We start from the raw sequence: 19,447 nt of genomic DNA on the forward strand, positions 1-19,447 counted from the left end.
GTCTATAAGCTGTCTCTGGAGTTAGATCCAATTCTGGCATCTGCCAAAAACCTAACTTTTTTACTTGGAACCCCCTTGACCCCTACCGAATGCTCAACTGTTGATATAGAAGTGTTCTATTATGTAGCATGCTACAGTTTAAGTCTCGTCCGATTTGGTTGAGCTGGCAGGCTGCTATGTCAATTTTTGGTCGTAGGACTTCGTGCACTGCTCTAATTCTAGGGTTTAGACTAGCTACTGGCCGTACAGAATGGATCGTTGATAAGTATAGAACTTACACCTCATGTCTCGTGTGAGACGGCACTGAAAACAAGCGATTGTGGACTCCGAAAAATGCATGCGAAGAAGGTCAAAAAGCTCTCTTTACAAAGGCGACAAGTGAAAATGAGGTGATTTTAGGCTACCTTGGGTATCTATACTCGGACTTCTCGAACCATTTTTTCCTAAATTCCCCTGTTAGTCCTAATAGGCCGTGAAATCTATGTTAAACTAAAAAAAATTCCCAATCGGATTCCCGTAGCTCATTCTGCAGCCAACTTGAATCAGCTTATCCTTAAGCTGTGCTTTTGGTACTTAAATTTGTCTGACTCCTTGCATGCTACTTGTATCATTTGCCTATTATAGCATGGAGAAGATTGATTGCTTCATGGTTTGCTCTGCTAGTAACCTACTTTCCATTCCTCCTTGCTTGGTGCAATTGGAACAATGTGTTATCCGCCTTTAGGTGATAGCTTGACTGATTGGTATCCCAATCTGGTACTGCATTGTAAGTCCGTATCCATGGGATTCCAAGAATCATTATCTCATTCATGTGTTCATCTAGTAAGCATACAAACTGATGAGGACATGAATATCCATGTACTATCCCTGGGGAGGTCACCTAATAAAAATGTAACCTATCAAATAAGAGGGCATTCAATGGTTTGTACAACCATAGCCACCACCTTCTTACAACAGAAAATAAAGGGAGCCTCCTTCTCATTATCACCTCTCTCCACCTTGTCCTCTTCCATCCATGGAGCCGTCCCTCTCCATGTCTTCTCTCTCCCTCTCACTATCTCTCTTGGCTGAAATTTTCACTTTTTGTCCCTTCTCTCTCTCTCTCTCTCTCTCTCTCTCTCTCTCTCTCTCTCTCTCTTTGATCAACAAAAAAAACTTTATCTTCCTCCACACACACACACACACACACACACACACACACACACACAAAGCTGAAAACAGTCAATTTTCAGCACACATAAAGGACATACACACACACACACTCTCTCTCTCTCTTCTCTCTTACTCTCATGTATTTCCTAAGCTCTCCATAGCTAAAAATTACTGTTTTTCAACCATACACACACACACACACTCACTCACTCACTCACATACACATACACACACAACCTACTCATCAAGACGCATCTCACTCGCATAATCACAACCAAACACTCTCACAAATCGGTCCATAAGCTCGAAAATAGTCAAACTACAGCCATCGTCATTTGCACACATGCACATGCTCTCGTATATGCGCGCTTTGCGCCAGTTGCTTCAATGAAGTGATGACCACTGTGAAAACCGCAAAGGCACTCGACTTAGACCACTACAAACAACACAATGCAAGGGAGGCGTGTTCGAGCAAAGCATCAAGTTATGGAAGCACCAATTAGGTGGGCCATGCCTATGTTTATCAATTTCAAAAGACAACATCAACCTCGTAATCATCTTTTACTCCATCTACGCCCCTCATAATCTCTCTTTTGTGTATTAACACAAGATCATTGTATATTTTCTACTCTAGATTTGAATTCTAGGGCATGAGTGAGAGAAACAAATCCACATTAAATGAAGTCTTGGCCAAAGTTAGAGCCAATACCACTATAAGTGGCGGATTTATCTTCTGGAACGACAAACCACTTTGTACAATCTCTTGTAAAAAAACCCCTCTCGTCTCTCAAATGAGATAGCTATGACTAGCATACCTTGTAAAAACCCCATTCCTCTTCCCTCCTTTCCCCTCCATCTCTCTCTTCCCCTACTATTTTCTCTTTGTGGACCTCTATCACAAGCATCAGACATGGCCGACGACCCAGGGTCACATGGTGTAGGTCATGTCCCAATAAAGATATAGGATAATTTTCATCCTCTTTTCCTATATAATAAGGGGTCTCTATCACTAAAACATAGAACGCTCTCACCAAAGCACAAGCTCTAAGTTATTAGAGGTTATGAACATTTTGAGGTGTAGGCACCATGCCTCCACACTTCTAATATAGCTAGAAGTATTAGTCTATGTAAAAGGGTGAGACACCATCACACCACAATGGTAAGGAGGTTATGCACACACAACCTGCTCATCAAGACACATTATTCCACCTCCATCATCATCAACCGCCACGCCTTGGTGCAATTTGAAGTGGAGGATTCGACATTCAACAAGAGTGAAGGTTACCCTCACGCTATTCCTTGACATCATCTCCACCCATCGACGAGGCACCCATGGTCTCCTCCTTCCTCTTGCCCCTCTCTATCCATTATCTCTCCCACATAAATAATCTACTCTTTTTGTTATGTCATTCTTTCTATTGTGTTGGATTTGTGAGTATATCACATAGTTGTTTATTTCTTTGGCTTTGTATGTAAAGGTGTGCTGGTTTGCCACCTTACGATTGTTTTGTTCTTTTGATTTGGATGTATCGGTATGCGGGCTTGTCACATCTTGTGTGAATAGTAGTCCACGCACCTACATTCACACTCTCACTATCTATCTCCACGTGTTTCTCTGCCACCTCATACCACAATTCATAACATGTTCAACTGCGTGACATGGTGTGTGGTGTGCTATATGGTATTGTCATTGCAGCTTAGCCACATTTCAAGCTAGGTGGTGCCCCTATTGTTTGCCTTTCATGATGAGGCCGGTGTTAGCCCTTGTCCTAGCCGCATTTCAAGCTAGGTGGTGCCCCTATTGTTCGCCTTTCATGATGAGTCCGGCATAATCCCTTGTGTTGAGGCCACTGGGTCTATCCTACAAAGACACCTCTCACCGCTAAACGCCTTTCGAAAATAAAGGTGCTCATTTGGGCCACCCAAAATGAGCACCTTTATTTTTTACCTGCATAAAATATATGAACCATCATGTTCGAAAATAAGACGTAGCTAAATAGATATTTGAGTAGATTACTTAATGGAGAGAGATAGATTTCATACACAAGAGATTATAGAGTAGAGAGAGAGAGAGAGTACACACGATATACATGGTTCACCCAATGTGGGCTACGTCCACGGGAAAGCAGCCACTCAATGGCTTTAGCACTTCAAAAGAAGAAGTAGTTTACAAAAGGATTAAACCCTTGATAGAGCTCCCGCCTTGCTTCACTCTCACCACCTCACACTCACCTTGTTGCATCAACTTCACAAACTATGAAATGTGTGTAGAAATGGCCTCCTTTTATAGGCCAAAAGGGCTGCCCTCTGTTATGAGAGACAGCCATGTGTAGCCGCCCTTGTGCGAATAAGTCCAAATCGGACCCTCCAATCTGCCCATGTGTGGCTGCCCTTGAGAAGACAAGTCCGCTTTTGAATTTGGCCACCGGCCACCAGCCATTAACTTCCGGCCACCGGCCACCGGCCATTGACTTCCGACCATCGGCCATCGGCCATTGACTACCGGCCACCGGCCAACCGACCGGTTGTTTTCTGACCACTTTCCGCCGTCCTCGGCCGCCGTCCGGCCATAATATTCCGTCGAAAAGGAATATTCCGGTGAAAAAAAGTCTCGGGGGCCTCCGCCTATGAGGCCTCTAAAGTTGCCCTTGATTCTTGTCCGTGAAAATTTTGGTTTCCAATGAGTGATTTTACTTCACGCACGATGGCTTCTCCTCATAATGGGGAACTTACAAATGTGCGCTTTTACCACAAAAAATTACAAGGGTAAAGCAGGCTCCATACTTAACAATCTCCCACTTGGAGACTGATCTCCAAACCAAACATGTGACTGCTTTCCATTCTGGCTTGTTATCCTTGAATGCCGATTGAAGATGAGCAAAAGCTCAACTTCTCCTTGTTGACCACCTTTGTAAACATGTCTGCAGGATTTTCACTTGTATGCACCTTTCCTAGCTTTAGCTGTCCCTCTTCCAAAAGAGTGAGTATGAAGTGATATCTCACCTCAATGTGCTTTGTCCTTGAATGAAAGACTGAGTTCTTCGCAAGATGGATAGTGCTTTGGCTATCACTGTACAAGACACAATTGTCTTGTTTGAATCCAAGCTCTTCTAAGAATCTGTGAAGCCACAGAATTTCTTTGCTTGCTTCCGTCATTGCTACATACTCTACTTCCGTGGTAGAAAGTGAAACCACTTTCTGCAGCTTTGAAGCCCAGCTTACTGCTGTGCCTCCAACCGTGAACACATAGCCAAGAGTTCTCCTTCGAGTATCTTTGTCACCTGCCATATCTGCATCAGCATACCCTTCTAGAAAAATATCAGTTCCTCCAAAATACAAAGCATTTGTTGTTGTCCCTTTTAGATACCTAAGTATCCACTTCACAGCTTGCCAATGCTCTTTACCTGGGTTGTCCATGAACCTACTCACAACTCCCACTGCATGTGCAATGTCTGGCCTTGTCCAGACCATAGCATACATTAGAGAACCTACCGCTGCAGCATATGGAACTTTAGACATATAGGCTATCTCCTCTTGTGTCTTTGGACACATATCCTTCGTTAGTTTAAAATGACCAGCCAAAGGTGTAGAAACTGGTTTTGCATTTTGCATTGCAAACCTTTCTAGTACCTTCTTGATGTAATCTTCTTGAGATAGCTTTATTGTCTTCTTCGTCCTTTCCCTTGATATTTTCATACCAAGTATCCTCTTTGCAGCACCTAAATCTTTCATTGAAAAAGATTTAGACAGCTCCTCTTTTAGGTCTTTGATGTCCTGCGTGTTAGCACTTGCAATCAACATGTCATCAACATACAACATTAGGATGATGAATTTTCCATCTCCCAAATTCTTCGTGTAGACGCAGTGATCCGAGTTGCATCTTGTGAATCCATGATCCAACATCCATCGATCAAACTTCAAGTACCATTGTCTTGATGCTTGCTTTAAACCATACAAGCTCTTCTTTAATCTGCAAACCATTTTCTCCTTACCTTTTAATTCATACCCCTTTGGTTGAAGCATGTAGATTTCCTCCTCTAAGTCACCGTGAAGGAATGCCGTATTTACATCCATTTGCTCGAGATTTAGATCATGAGCAGCCACAAGGCTTAAGACAAGCCTAATTGAGTTCATTTTTACAACAGGAGAAAATATTTCATTGAAGTCAATACCTTTCTTTTGAGAAAACCTTTTTACCACAAGCCTAAACTTGTACCTTTTCTTCCCACCTTCTTCTTCCTTCAGCTTGTACACCCATTTGTTTTGAAGTGCCCGCTTACCTTTAGGCAACTCAACCAACTCCCATGTTTGGTTGCGATGTAGTGAGTCCATCTCTACTTGCATGCTCTTCGTCCATTCTTCTTTGGATTCATGTTGCATAGCTTCTTCGTATGATTCCGGCTCTCCAGAATCTGAGATCAAGAGATGGTTGAAGGAAGGAACAAACCTTTCTGGAGGTCTACTTGCTCTTGTAGATCTTCGGGGAATAGGTTGAGGCTCCTCATTTGGTTGACGTTGTTGCACATTGTCACCGTTTGCAGTCCTTAAGTCTTCACCGTCCTCAAGCTCCATGTATTCATCACCTGTTTCTTTTGTTTGTTTTCTTTCCAAGTAATTTTTGTACATATTTTTTTCGTTAAAAATTACATCCCTACTCCTTAAGATTTTACCATCTTCAGGATTCCATAGGCGATACCCAAAGTCTCCTTCTCCATAGCCAATGAAGAAACAGTTTTTGGACTTTGCATCTAGCTTTGATCTTAGGCTTCTATCTATGTGCATGAAAGCCTCACACCCAAACACTTTGAGAAATGTATAATTCACCGATTTACCTATCCATGCCTCTTCTGGAACTCCCCCATCCAATGCTGTTGAGGGTGACCGATTGATTAAGTACACAGACGTACTTGCAGCTTCCGCCCAAAGCTCAAGCGGTAGGCCTGCATGTAGCCGCATGCTTCGTGCTCGTTCCATGATTGTCCTGTTCATCCTTTCCGAAATCCCATTTTGTTGAGGTGTCCTTGGGGTTGTCCTTTGCCTTCGAATGCCATTGCTAGCACAAAAGCTTTCAAAAGCTTGGCTGCAATATTCGCCTCCACTGTCAGATCTGAGGCATTTAACCTTGGTACCTGTTTCATTCTCCACAAAGGTTTTCCACCTTTGAAATATGGAAAATACATCGGATTTATTCTTCATGGCATAAACCCATGTTTTTCTAGTCGCATCGTCGATGAATGTTACATAGTACAATGAGCCACCAAGTGATGGTGTACTTGTAGGACCCCAAACATCAGAATGAACCAACTCAAGTTTTTTATTTTTTCTTTCATTTCCTGATTTTTGAAATTTTACCCTCTTTTGTTTACCATAAACACAATCTTCACAGAACTCTAAGTCCACTTCTTTCAAACCTGGTAGAAGCTTCTTTGTTTAAAGGATTTGCATTCCTTTGGCACTCATATGCCCAAGTCGGTAGTGCCACACCGCACTGTCAACTTCTGTAGTTACTGCACAAGCTGAAGGTTGGGTGCTAACAGTACACAAGTAAAGTGTACCGACTTTTTCTCCCTTGGCAACCACCAAAGATCCCTTTGAGATCTTCCACCGTTTGTTTCCGAATGCAATGTTGTGACCTTCATCGTCCAATTGTCCTGTAGAGATTAAATTTTTGCGAAGAGAAGGAACATGCCTAACATCTTTAAGCTTCCATTCATTTCCGTTAGCAGTTTTGACAGAAACTGTACCTTTGCTAACAATCTCACAAGCTTCATCATCTCCCAAGTATACATACCCAAAATTACCTTTGGTGTAGTCTTGGAAATGTTGCTTGTGTGGTGTCACATGGAATGAAGCCCCGGAATCTACTATCCAAGAATTAGACACACTGTCTAATGAGAGAATTAGAGCATCTTGCTCTACTTTACCTGCCACATTGGCCTCCGATGTTGGCTTGTTGTCTTGAGACTCTGTCTCCTTCTTCTTCTTGGACCAGCAATCCTTCTTGATGTGGCCCTTCTTGCCGCAGTTCCAACATTCAAGAACTGACTTTGTGCGTGACTTGCTCCGTCTTGAACGATCACGACCCTTTTGGTTTTTGAACCTCTCCTTAGGCCTTCCTCTTGTTTCTACTGACAATGCAGCACTTGATGATTCTCTTGTGCTTCTCCTTCGCATTTCCTCGCTTAGGAGAACACCCACAACATCATCAAACTTAAGAGTATTTGTGCCAGAAATAGAATTACTTACAGCCATCACAAGGCTGTCCCAACTATCCGGTAGAGATGATAGTATAAGGAGAGCTTGCACTTCGTCATCGAAATTGATTTTCACTGATCGAAGTTGACTTATTTTTGTGTTAAATTCATTTAGGTGTTCTGCAGCTGAACCATTCTCTGCCATCTTTAGATTGAACAAGCGCTTCATAAGAAATACCTTATTGGATGCTGATGGTTTCTCGTAGAAGTCGTCAAGTGACTTCATCAAGTCCTCCGTGGTCTTCATTTCCGAAACATTGAAGGCCACCGTTGACGCCAAGCTTAACCGGATTGTTCCCAGTGCCTTTCGATCAAGGACAATCCATGCTTCATCTTCCATTGTTGTGGGCTTCTTCGCAAGACCGCCTAGTGGCAAATAGAGGTCCTTCTGGTAGAGATAGTCTTCAATCTGCATTTTCCAATGTTGGTAGTTTTTGCCGTTGAACTTCTCAATCTTGAGCTTCCCTTCCTCCGCCATAACTCCCACTCAATTCAAGGAATCCTTTTCTTGAGATAATTTAGCTACGAGCAAACCTTGCTCTGATACCAGTTGTTAGAAAATAAGACGTAGCTAAATAGATATTTGAGTAGATTACTTGATGGAGAGAGATAGATTTCATACACAAGAGATTATAGAGTAGCGAGAGAGAGAGTACACACGATATACGTGGTTCACCCAATGTGGGCTACGTCCACGGGAAAGCAGCCACTCAATGGCTTTAGCACTTCAAAAGAAGAAGTAGTTTACAAAAGGATTAAACCCTTGATAGAGCTCCTGCCTTGCTTCACTCTCACCACCTCACACTCACCTTGTTGCATCAACTTCACACACTATGAAATGCGTGTAAAAATGGCCTCCTTTTATAGGCCAAAAGGGCTGCCCTCTCTTATGAGAGACAGCCATGTGTGGCCGCCCTTGTGCGAATAAGTCCAAATCGAACCCTCCAATCCGCCCATGTGTGGCCGCCCTTGAGAAGACAAGTCCGCTTTTGAATTCGGCCACCGGCCATTGAATTCGGCCACCGGCCACCGGCCATTGACTTCCAGCCACCGACCACTAGCCATTGACTTCCGACCATCGGCCATCGGCCATTGACTACCGGCCACCGGCCAACCGACCGGTTGTTTTCCGACCACTTTCCGGCCGCCGTCCGGCCAAAAAAAAGTCTCGGGGGCCTCCGCCCCCGAGGCCTCTAAAGTTGCCCATGATTCTTGTCTATGAAAATTTTGGTTTCCGGTGAATGATTTTCCTTCACGCACGATGGCTTCTCCTCATAATGGGGGCCTTACAAATGTGCGCTTTTACCACAGAAAATTACAAGGGTAAAGTAGGCTCCATACTTAACACATCAATTGTTTTTTGAAAGAATATACATAAAAAACAAAAAATTGAAATTGAATATACTTTACCTTGACAACTTAATGTGCAGAAGATCAACTATTTAAAAAATTGCAAATGAAATGAAAATACTTGTACATACATTGTGCCACATTGGGACTTTATGAGAATTCAGACAAATAACTTTCTATCTAATCCTCCTCCCTTTCATTGTCATCCACATGCACGTACGTTTGATTTCCCGGACTCTACATTAACCCAAACCAAATTAAATAAATATCAACAGCTCAAAACAATTGATACAATATTATCTGTTTAAACTTACCGCTTGTAGTGATCCAGTCATTGCGTCAAATTGCTCATGAGAGAGGTGGTTGTTCTCCAACAACCATCACCAAGTTTCATATTCTATATACCACTCCCAAAATTTGATCGTCTCTCTGTTGGTCTACTAAGAGTGAGACTTCCTAAGTTGGAAATAACAACAACAAATCATTAATTGAAATCTTTTTAATCACCAATTTAGGTTGTACTTTAACCAATCTTACATATTTGTCCTTCCATGCTGCTTTGCCTCCCGAGCCATAGTGCGCGGGAGTTTGTATGGCCCGTGCTCCGCGTTGTTGTCTTAGGATGACCCTGCTGCATCTTGATCGCTCTTTTCTTGCATTTCCCACTCCCACTCTGCATCTGCCATGTTGCCACCCCGATAGATCTTGTCTAGATCTCTAACTTGGTTGGCAGATGTGCACCATATGTACAGTGGACTCCTTGTTTTTCAAAAAAAAAATGTAGCCCTCCAACCACTATTGTGAAAAATGCTACTATGAGACATTTGAAAAAATAGCATGCAACGTGTCCTCAATGTAGCATGCATGATTGACATAAATGCCAATAGAGTAGTATAAATCCAAAAATTCTATAAGAATCATCTATTTCTCATGATAATTGAATTCATCAAATCTTTTAGTTCATTTGGTGGCTCATTCAAGGAAGAAACGTACCTCTTTCATGAGTGAAAAAATATTTTCTGATAAATGTTTGGATGGTATTCAACCTTTCAAGTCTTTGCTCCACATTTAGATCAAGCAAAGTCTAAGTCTCCAAAGTTGTGCAACACAACTTTTTGAAAGGGACAAATGCCATAGAACTGTACTATAGAAAGTGAGAAGTTGGGTACTCAAAGAAAATCGATAAACAATGCTTTATTACTTTAGAATAGTTTCCCTCTTCCGAAAGATAGCAGTACGATATATACCCATAGACCTTATTCTCTTCCGAATGAGAACCTTCTTAAGCATGTTGAACAATTGATATAAATTGGAATATCAAAGTCTATCATCTAAGATCAATACATTTGATGCATCGTTAGCATACACATACAAAAAAACAAAATTCAATGAAGATACAACATAGCATTACATCTGTCTTTTGTTAGTACTATTAGGACATTGAGAAACTTGGCGTGACTTTGGCCAATTTGATCTCACCAAAGAACTTAATTTATGTGAAGTAACTCAGATTTCTAACAGTATTGAACCTTGAGCCTTTGTCAAAGAACATAGCCTATTGACAATACTCCTCAATCCTACCACAATATATAGCAAAGTATTAACTTGATTTCTACCTTGTGGTTCACGCTGCCTCCTTACTACTTTTTTTTGAAGATTCACAATAGATGCCAATATCATCTTGCCAGTATGCCTCACTCTCCATTCTCAATAAGTTTTTTACTTTCACTTCCTCTTGCAATCTTCAAATATTTCCACTTTTAATCTTTAATTCAGAGCTAAAAGTTTTGATTATGTCAAAGAAATTGGTTTTGAATGTCCAGGAGACTTTGGTTCAACAATCTGCCTTTTAGAAATTATCCATACATTTCAAGATCCTCTCTTTGTTGCATGTACATTATGAAATGGAAGAGCAAAAAACATTTCCTCCTCATTAATGTGGATATTAACTCTATTTGAGAAGAGATTGGCCCAATGATCACAATAACGAGGGGTACAACATGACTAATCTCCATATTATTGTACACAAAAATTTCAATGGTTTCTAGAGAAAGGGTGAAAACCAAAAGAAGGTTAAAATTCTCTTTTCTTTGGGTACATCTCATCAGGTTATTGCATATGACCATGTTAAAAGATGTCGACTTCGGCGGGGGGGGGGGTTGTTGAAAAAATGACCTTGAAAATGTTTTTACCGATTGAATAGGAAAAGGGTCTCTTTTATTTTTGAAATATTTATAGCTAAGGGGTTTTATAAGTAATCCTTGAGTACACCTAATACATAGATTTTACATATAGTGAACCCCCCAAGGATGTAGTTTATCAATTGCTCCTCTCCTTGTATATTCACTTTCTAAATATCTACCTTTGTGGAAACCCATCTTCTCCTCAACTTGTCAAAAACTACATGTCTAAAGAAAAAATCTAAATAGAAATAAACTTGCCACACAGTCCATGCTTCTAGGGGTCAGTACAATTAAAAAAATGTTTATCACATGGGTTCAACAATAGGGATTATTTTTCTCTATATTTTCTCATAGTTTCACAAACAGAAGGGTGTTGAAAAGTGATCTTGAAAACAGTTTTACCAAATTGCTAGGAAAAGGGTCTCTTTTATTTGTGAAAAAATTGCAGTTAATAATCCTTGAACGCACATGATACATAGATTTTACATGTAGTGAATCCCTCGAGGATGTAAACAAGAAATTGCTCCTCTCCTTATATATTCACTTTCGAAGTACATACCTCCATGGAAACTCTCAACTTGTAAAAAATTACATGTCTAAAGGAAAACCCCAAACAAAAATAAACTTGTCATAGAGTTCATGCTTTTCCACTCAAACTCTAGCCAAGAGACTTTCAATAGTTTGGCCAGGAGCGGCCTGCTCCTCTTCACTTTGTCTATTCTTCTACACATCAATATTCTTCCTTCATTCTAGCTAGACTTCCATGATAATTTCTTCTCTGGCACTGCACTAAGGAACCCAGAGAGAGAGAGAGAGAGAGAGAGAGAGAGAGATCTACGTGAACTCTAAGATCCATGTTCATAGTTGCACCACCCTCATGTCAGTGACCTTGACCTTGTGTGTGTGTGTGTGTGTGTGTGTGTTTAAAACCCAATCCAAAGACACTATACAGTTGATGAGACCAGATATTGATCAAGACATTTGACAATGGCAATTGACAAAAACAATGACTATATGACAAGGATGACTTAAAAGACTAAGTATTCTCATAACTCTATAAAGTACATCACAAATTATCTATAAAGTACATATTTACCATACCATTAGAAAGGTATGGTAAAGACTATCCTTTGTCTTCTTGCTCCTTCAATCTATTTACTCCAAATTGACCAATCATATGATCCAAAGTATTCTCTATAAAGTACATCACAAATTAGCAATTAGAAAGATATGGTAAAGACTATCCTTTGTCTTCTTGCTCCCTCAATCTATTTACTCCAAATTGACCAATCATATGATCCAACATATTGTCAAAGCAATTTCTTGGATACCATAGTAATTCCAAGGAAGAAGCATGCTACTTCTCACCATCCAAGACACAAAAAACAAGAACTCAATCAGTACTCTTGTTAATTTGTACTTGGGAAGACAGGTGTCAATGACCCCTTCCCCTTGTTATCAGTTTGAAGGATTACTACCAACCTAACAATTAATAGATATTGAAAAGGAATTGATGACTTGTTTCTAAAAGAGTTAACATATTATTGACATTTTTTAGCCCATTACATTAGGTCAACAACCAAACAAAGAACTTCATTTGTTAATGTAAGCTAAGAACTATTTTGACAAAGAAAGAAAATAAGACCATGTAGCTCAATGTTATATTTGAAGAGACAAATTTAATGTATGTCCTGTAAAAATTTGTACAAATTCTCCTTTGTACTTTGAGAAATTTCTTAAAGTACACCATAAGAACTTAAGCAACCTCTCAAGAGGTTTACATCATCAAAGTTTTCTCTCCTTCTCACGATTTAACTACCATCTTCAATACTGTAGTTTAAGACCACCTTCAATACTCTGCTATATTCAAACACAAACTCATGAGATTATCCCCTATAAACTTTCTTTTTACTTTGTCATCGAGAGAATGCATCCGGGTTGTATGAGTCATTAAATCATGTTAAATTACTTAATAAGCTTTGTATCTAACTATAGAGGTCCTTTTGCATGTATGAATATCTATGCAAATGTGTGTGTGTGTGTGTGTGAATGATTGTCTAGCAATAGTTGGATTTCATAAACTATTGAACCACACAATGGGACTAGAGACCAGACAAAGTTGATCAGAACTATAGTTGACATATAGACTAGACATTGGCATATACAGTGTTATTTGTAAATATATGAAATTATCAAAGAAGCTTATACAAGGGCTATCAATAAATCATAAAAATAGTTGGAAGATGGGTGATCTTTTGTTATTGTTACAGTTGTCGTCGTAATCCCAAGGAAGGAACCTCTTACCTGCCACCATCCAAGAAACACAAGCCCGTCAGAACTGGCATTACTTGGGAAGACAGGTGTCAATGACTCCCTCGCCTTGTTATTGGTGTCAAAAATTACCACAAAAACTAACAACCTAACACATATCAAATATTATGTTTAGAGATTGAGCCATTTATTTACTATAATGTTTGCATCTTTTAATTCTAGAAAAAATCAAAGAGCGTCTCCTTTGTACATTGAATCAATTTTAAAAATTATAATCTAATGCCATCTCATCCAAGACCCCCACATGAGGATTAAGGCTCTTGTGACAAACATTGGACTGATTTAACTACCAAATTACAACCATGGTTAGCTTTTTGTAGCTAAGCATGGCCCTATATGTATATATACTTCAATTTGATTGTACTTTGCAGTTGTATCTGCAGCCACATATATGTTAGGAATTACATTACCAAACAACTAAAAAATATCCTAGATCCAGCCAATAAATATTCAATTGTGTTAAGTGTAAGTCCAAAACCATTAAACTATACTTGGGTAGCAGTATTCCATTATACCATTCCAAGTCATTAATGACGACCAACAAATTTGCCAGTACTGTGTGATTACAGCTAGCAATGACGGACCAACAACTTTCAAAAAGGCAAACAAGCTTATTTTTATACAACATATCCTGCACTGCTAAGATGTTGATACTCATTTAAACCATTAGTTATTATTTGTAAGTTAATTTACAAATGAAAAATATTGATAATCATTCGACAAGCTAGTAATCCTTTGAAAATTTGACAGCATTTCCCTTGTTTTAGAGTAATATTTTTCGTAATCCAAAACAAGCTAGCTCATCACTGGAGCCCATCATAGGAAGATTTAAGGCACTTATTGGTAATCAAAGTTTCCTGAAAAGACCAACAAACCGTAAAAGCAAAGGGGTTCACTCATACAAGTATGGGTATTCATCTTATGAGCCCATTATTATCCGAGAAGTTGCTTAAAAGCCTGAGGTTTCAACTCTAAAGCAGCTTTTAAATCTCAACTCAAAAAAAGCAATATAAAATCCCAATTTGAAGTCCATGTGAAGCATAAAAACTGTTCAAAAATAGAAAAAGAGTAACAATTATATTGCTCAAGATCTTCCCTCCTTGAGATTATTATCATGATTAGCATCACTAGCTATGGCATAAGGATTGAACAGATCCTTAAAAGGCCAAGAACGTTATGTTTCCTATGTGTGGGCATCTCCATGCATTCACTTTCATTTTTTAAGTAAGAAAACAAGTCAAAAAAATGTTATTATTGGTGCATACACCTACATTGTGAAAACTCACAACCGTGATCTGATATGGTGCTATGTCATGATAATCTCACACATACATGTAACCAAGATAATGGAAATATGAGCTGAGCCTAAGAGAGAGCCATAGCATGCCAAATCCCCACATACTATTCCTCAGATTTATCCCACAAGAGCATATTGTTGTGTAGGAGCTTGTGTGTGGTGTTATGTGAGTGAGAGAGAACCCCCACGTAGGCCAGCTAGTGGAGCCAAAAATCTCAAGAAAGCCTCGTCGTGCAAAAATTGTATTAGCCAATCATTGTCGGGCCTAACTTCATTTTGAAACAACCATATGTAACATATGAAACCAACAAAAAAACTCCAAAAGGTCATTTTGTACCTCCTGAAAAAGGCAATTATTACACTCAACTCATTTAAGAGAATATTCTTACTGTCTTTTATGCTATAAATGTTGTTCTTCCTTGTATAGAAATGCAGATAAATAGATCACCATTTGATGCATTATTGAATTATAAACCCAGCAAAAAAAATGAGAACATCTATTTCAAGACAATAAATTTGTTTTAAATTTTTTTTGAGGTGGCATGCTATGGAGTACCATATGACCTAAGTCATTCAAATCTACCTGTAGTTTCAAACAAATACAAAAATACACATGTACTGAGTAGGTGCTTTGGTACCTACCTATATGCCAATCCGGACCCGACAAGGGAGCACCCTGGAAATGTTGATTTGTGCCATTCCAATGGTGAATATCAAAGAAGGTAAGCAATGGTACACACGGTACATCAAGCGATCAGGAGTGTCTTCTACACAGATGGCCAAGCACTTGCTTCCCATCTGCTTAATCATGAGGGTTCGACGACTTGTGTACACCAAGAATGGTATTCATCTTTCGAGTGGATCATGGTTGAACTATCAAAGCATGCGTGTGTGTGAGTGTGACAATAGGAGGGGAGAATAGTATGGACTATAATGTGTATATTATGCATGGAATCCAAAATTTGTGGCAAGCAAGGCATAGAAACCAAGCTCTCATAAGCAACTAGGGGAAGAAGTCTGAGTTGCCTTCTATGAAACACTCCAGTGTGGCAGAGTGGTGTGGCTCTTTGTGTGCACATGATTGTGGACGGGAAGCCCAAAGGTCGCAGACATTCAATATGAGAGAACGTGTATGTGTTTTGGTGAGGCTTGCATGCAACTAATTGAGAGTGTTCTTTTTTGGTGTAAGTATGAGAGCGTAGATAGGGTAGGCCGGAAAGGGGATTAGGCACCGAAAGTGAGAGCTAACCCAATAAACTATAACAAGGTAGAGGGGGTCATCATTGAATGCTTTCACACAGTGGGGTTACCTCATGTGAATGAAAAGAACAAGTTCTCAATCAATTACAGATCCCTAAGTAATGCCAAAAATGGTAGCTGGAGAAAACGGGTATCATGTGTGTGTGCATGTGAATCAATTAACTTGCTCCAAGGTGCTTGAGCATGCAATGTGTGTTGTCTGTTCTAGTGAAAATGTGTGTGTGTGTGTGTGTGTGTGTGTGTGTGTGTGTGTGTGTGTGTGTGTGTGTGTGCATGTGAATCAATTAACTTGCTCCAAGGTGCTTGAGCATGCAATGTGTGTTCTCTGTTCTAGTGAAAATGTGTGTGTGTGTGTGTGTGTGTGTGTGTGTGTGTGTGTGTGTGTGTGTGTGTGTGTGTGTTTTTATAAGCACACCGGAGAGAAAGGCCTCGGCCTCCAATGATAAAAGGATCTCATTTCCAAAAAAGGAGGGTCAGTCTTGAACCATCCATGTGTGAATGTATTCATTCAATTATGAATATCCAGGGTAGGCTTGCCTAAGAGTTTATTAGGTCAAGTCTATTGCCTGCTCAAAAGATGATAGTGCTAACAAAGGCCACTCTAAAAGATGCAGGCATGAACCCATGTGCGAGATTGAAATTGACCTAAAGCCATATCTCGGTGAGAGAAGGGTATGAAGTTGCGAGGGAGAGTGAAGCAAGTCAATACGTATGAGAGAATGGGGCACTAGTTTTTGTCCACTCGTGTGTGAAAGTGTTGTGGGAGCGTAGATGAGTAGGGTTTTTAAGATGTGCAGAGAAAGAGAAGGGTATGTCACTTTGCTACTTAATGTGTGAGTTGTTGTGAGCATAAATCAAAAAGATGTGGCCACGCTGTCTTCTATTTAGGGCAAGGTTCCCCTTCATATTTAGAGTGAGGGTGAGTTGTCTTAACACATGGTGAGCTGTTAAGTTTGGGTTTATTGGTGATTTATAATCCTCATGTTCAAAAACAAGAAGATAACGACTCAATAACCATTCCAACTCATAAAACCACTTATCACTTCAGGCCACATTTTTTTCAAGGCATGCACCAATCATTAATAAGCTTCCACCTTAGGATTTTATGTGGCTCACATCACTTTTTTTTTCTTAGTTATCAACCCCCAGCTTCAAGTGTGGCACACAATATATCATCACTTTAGGACTTTGTGCTTCATCAAACTTTTGTTTGCTCCAGTTATCAACCACTAACTTCACAAGTGTGCAAAAAATATTTAACATACAATCTTTTTTTTTTGGGGTATTGAAAAAAACCATGTAAACTATACTCATATAGGTGTTAACCCATATCCACAATCAATCGACCAATGAAAAGATATGTCAAGTATGATTTCTCTTCCCAAGCAAAAGGCCAAGGCCGTAATTGTGTGTGTGTGTGTGTGTGTGTGTGTGTGTGTGTGTGTTTTGTTATTTTTCCAACTATACAGAACTATATAGTGAATTGCACCATTGAACACAACTAGTAGACTTCAAAACAAGATACAATCATATTTATACACTCAGAGAACATGATCATAAACTATAGAATTAATTTTTCAAGAATGAAGTACAATATGTCACTCAGGAGGAGTAGGACGTCCTCTGGTAAGTGAAGGAGAGATCCGTACCTGCCACCATCCAAACATCAAAGCTTATTAGAATAGGCTACAATGACTGGGTAGATAGGTACCAAGTGACCTCTGCCACTTGTTATTGATGTCACACCCCTAGAACAACCTCCTACTATTATCCTGAATTTTGATTTTTTACATTGGTCGGTTCAAAAACCGCTTTTGCTTTCCTAGGTAAGTATTCCCTAGTCCTAAGGGTTCTATTGTAGGTGATTTAAGCTCCAATCTGGCCATTTGTAGCTTATTATTAATTGCCTTCATGTTCTCTGGGTTACTATTCACCCTAATTCGTGCAGTCAGCCTTACTTTGTTTGGTTCCTGTATCAGGCAAGCATTCATTTCATGAGCATTGGCAATCATTGTTACTCGATTTTTTTTTAAAAAAAATTGCCAGAGTTTTGTTTGTTTTTCTAAACAATTTTCAAGAAAACCATAACCGTATCAAGGTTTCAAACATTCCAATTATCTTCCTGTATGTGATTCAAAACCTGCTCTCAAAGAAACCCAATCATTTATCTTGACAAGCAACCAGTTGCCTTCCAAAAACACCTTAATATGCATGTCTTTCAAAAAAACTACCTTTATCAATACCTGCAAATGATTGGTTAAGCATAATCCAGTCTCAACCACAAAAAGCATTTCCTTATTCAGATTAAGTCTGTAACCACCAAGTTACTCCTAAATTTTTGCTCGGACCAGCTAAGCCAGCCTGCTCATTCACTATGATATGTTTCCGGATTAGAGAGTAAATTCGTGAAAGGATTCTTTAAGTCCAGCAATATATGTGATTCAAAAACCGCTCAAAAAACCACATTTATTATACCATTTTTTCTCGACAAGCGACCACTTCCATATTAATTCTCTTCCAGAATTACTTCATGTACACATGCATATGATCAGGTATGCATAACTGAGTGTTATCAATAACCAGACGACATTCATCTGCATGCATCTATGTGATTAAGTGGGTGTTTAAAAAATCTGAAAAAGCGGTCTAAGTACTCAGACATTATATTAGTTGATCAAGCATGCATTATCTCCTCAATATTCCTGTTGTAGGTTCCCGAAGTCCTAGTTTCCCTATTTATCAATTAGGCATTTCATCCAGCTTGAATATACTCAATAAATCAGTACTCCAGCTAATCACATCAGCTCATGCCCAGTATGAAAGCTCTATTGCAAATGATATACAGAGTTCCATAGTTTTGTTTAATCACATGCACCAGTAAAGATCAGTACAGTTTATGCTTTTAAAGACCAGAATTCTCGCGTAAGGGCCAGTACACTGTTGCATGCTTTGAAAACTTTTTTATGCCTTTTTTTTCATGCGGATTAGTGCATGCTCTCTTTTATGCTATGCAGGTCAGCATGATCCAGATGTTAAATATGCTAAATTTATGAAGAATCTTTCATACAAATTTCATCCTTATTGACCCCGTACTTATACCTGTGTTTGTACCTCAGCTATTCGCATTAAGACAGTGCACCATATGTGTATGTATGGTGTGTTAAGCTCAGTAGATCAAGGTGGGGATCTACTTGTGAACTCGCCATTGCCTCTCTCAGCGTTAGGAGATGCCTCTGCAGGGAGTGTCAATGCGCGGAGTCTCCTCCACTTCCTTAGGTTCGGTCCAGCTTTTGGGCGTTGATGCCTGTGTGTGAGGGATGGGCGATGGTGCAGGTGTGGTGTGTGTGCTCGATGGGCGATGGTGCAGGCGTGGTGTGTGTGCTCGATTGGGCAATGGTGCAGATGTGGTGCCTGCTGTGGTTCGCACTGCGCTTATAAGCCCCTCAGTAGCTCTACCCGATTTCGGTGCTTAAAGACAGCCATGCTCCTACCTCGGCTCAGAGACTATGTTTAGCAGTAATACCATTTACTTTATTCCTAGCATGTGAGATTGCTTTAAAATTGTTATGTGCCCTGAATCCATTAGGCCCTATTCACGTGAGAAGACATCGAGTCCATTT

This window comes from Adiantum capillus-veneris, chromosome 2 (assembly GCF_014529385.1).
Source record: "Adiantum capillus-veneris isolate H3 chromosome 2, ASM1452938v2, whole genome shotgun sequence".
NCBI classification, from domain to species: domain Eukaryota; kingdom Viridiplantae; phylum Streptophyta; class Polypodiopsida; order Polypodiales; family Pteridaceae; genus Adiantum; species Adiantum capillus-veneris.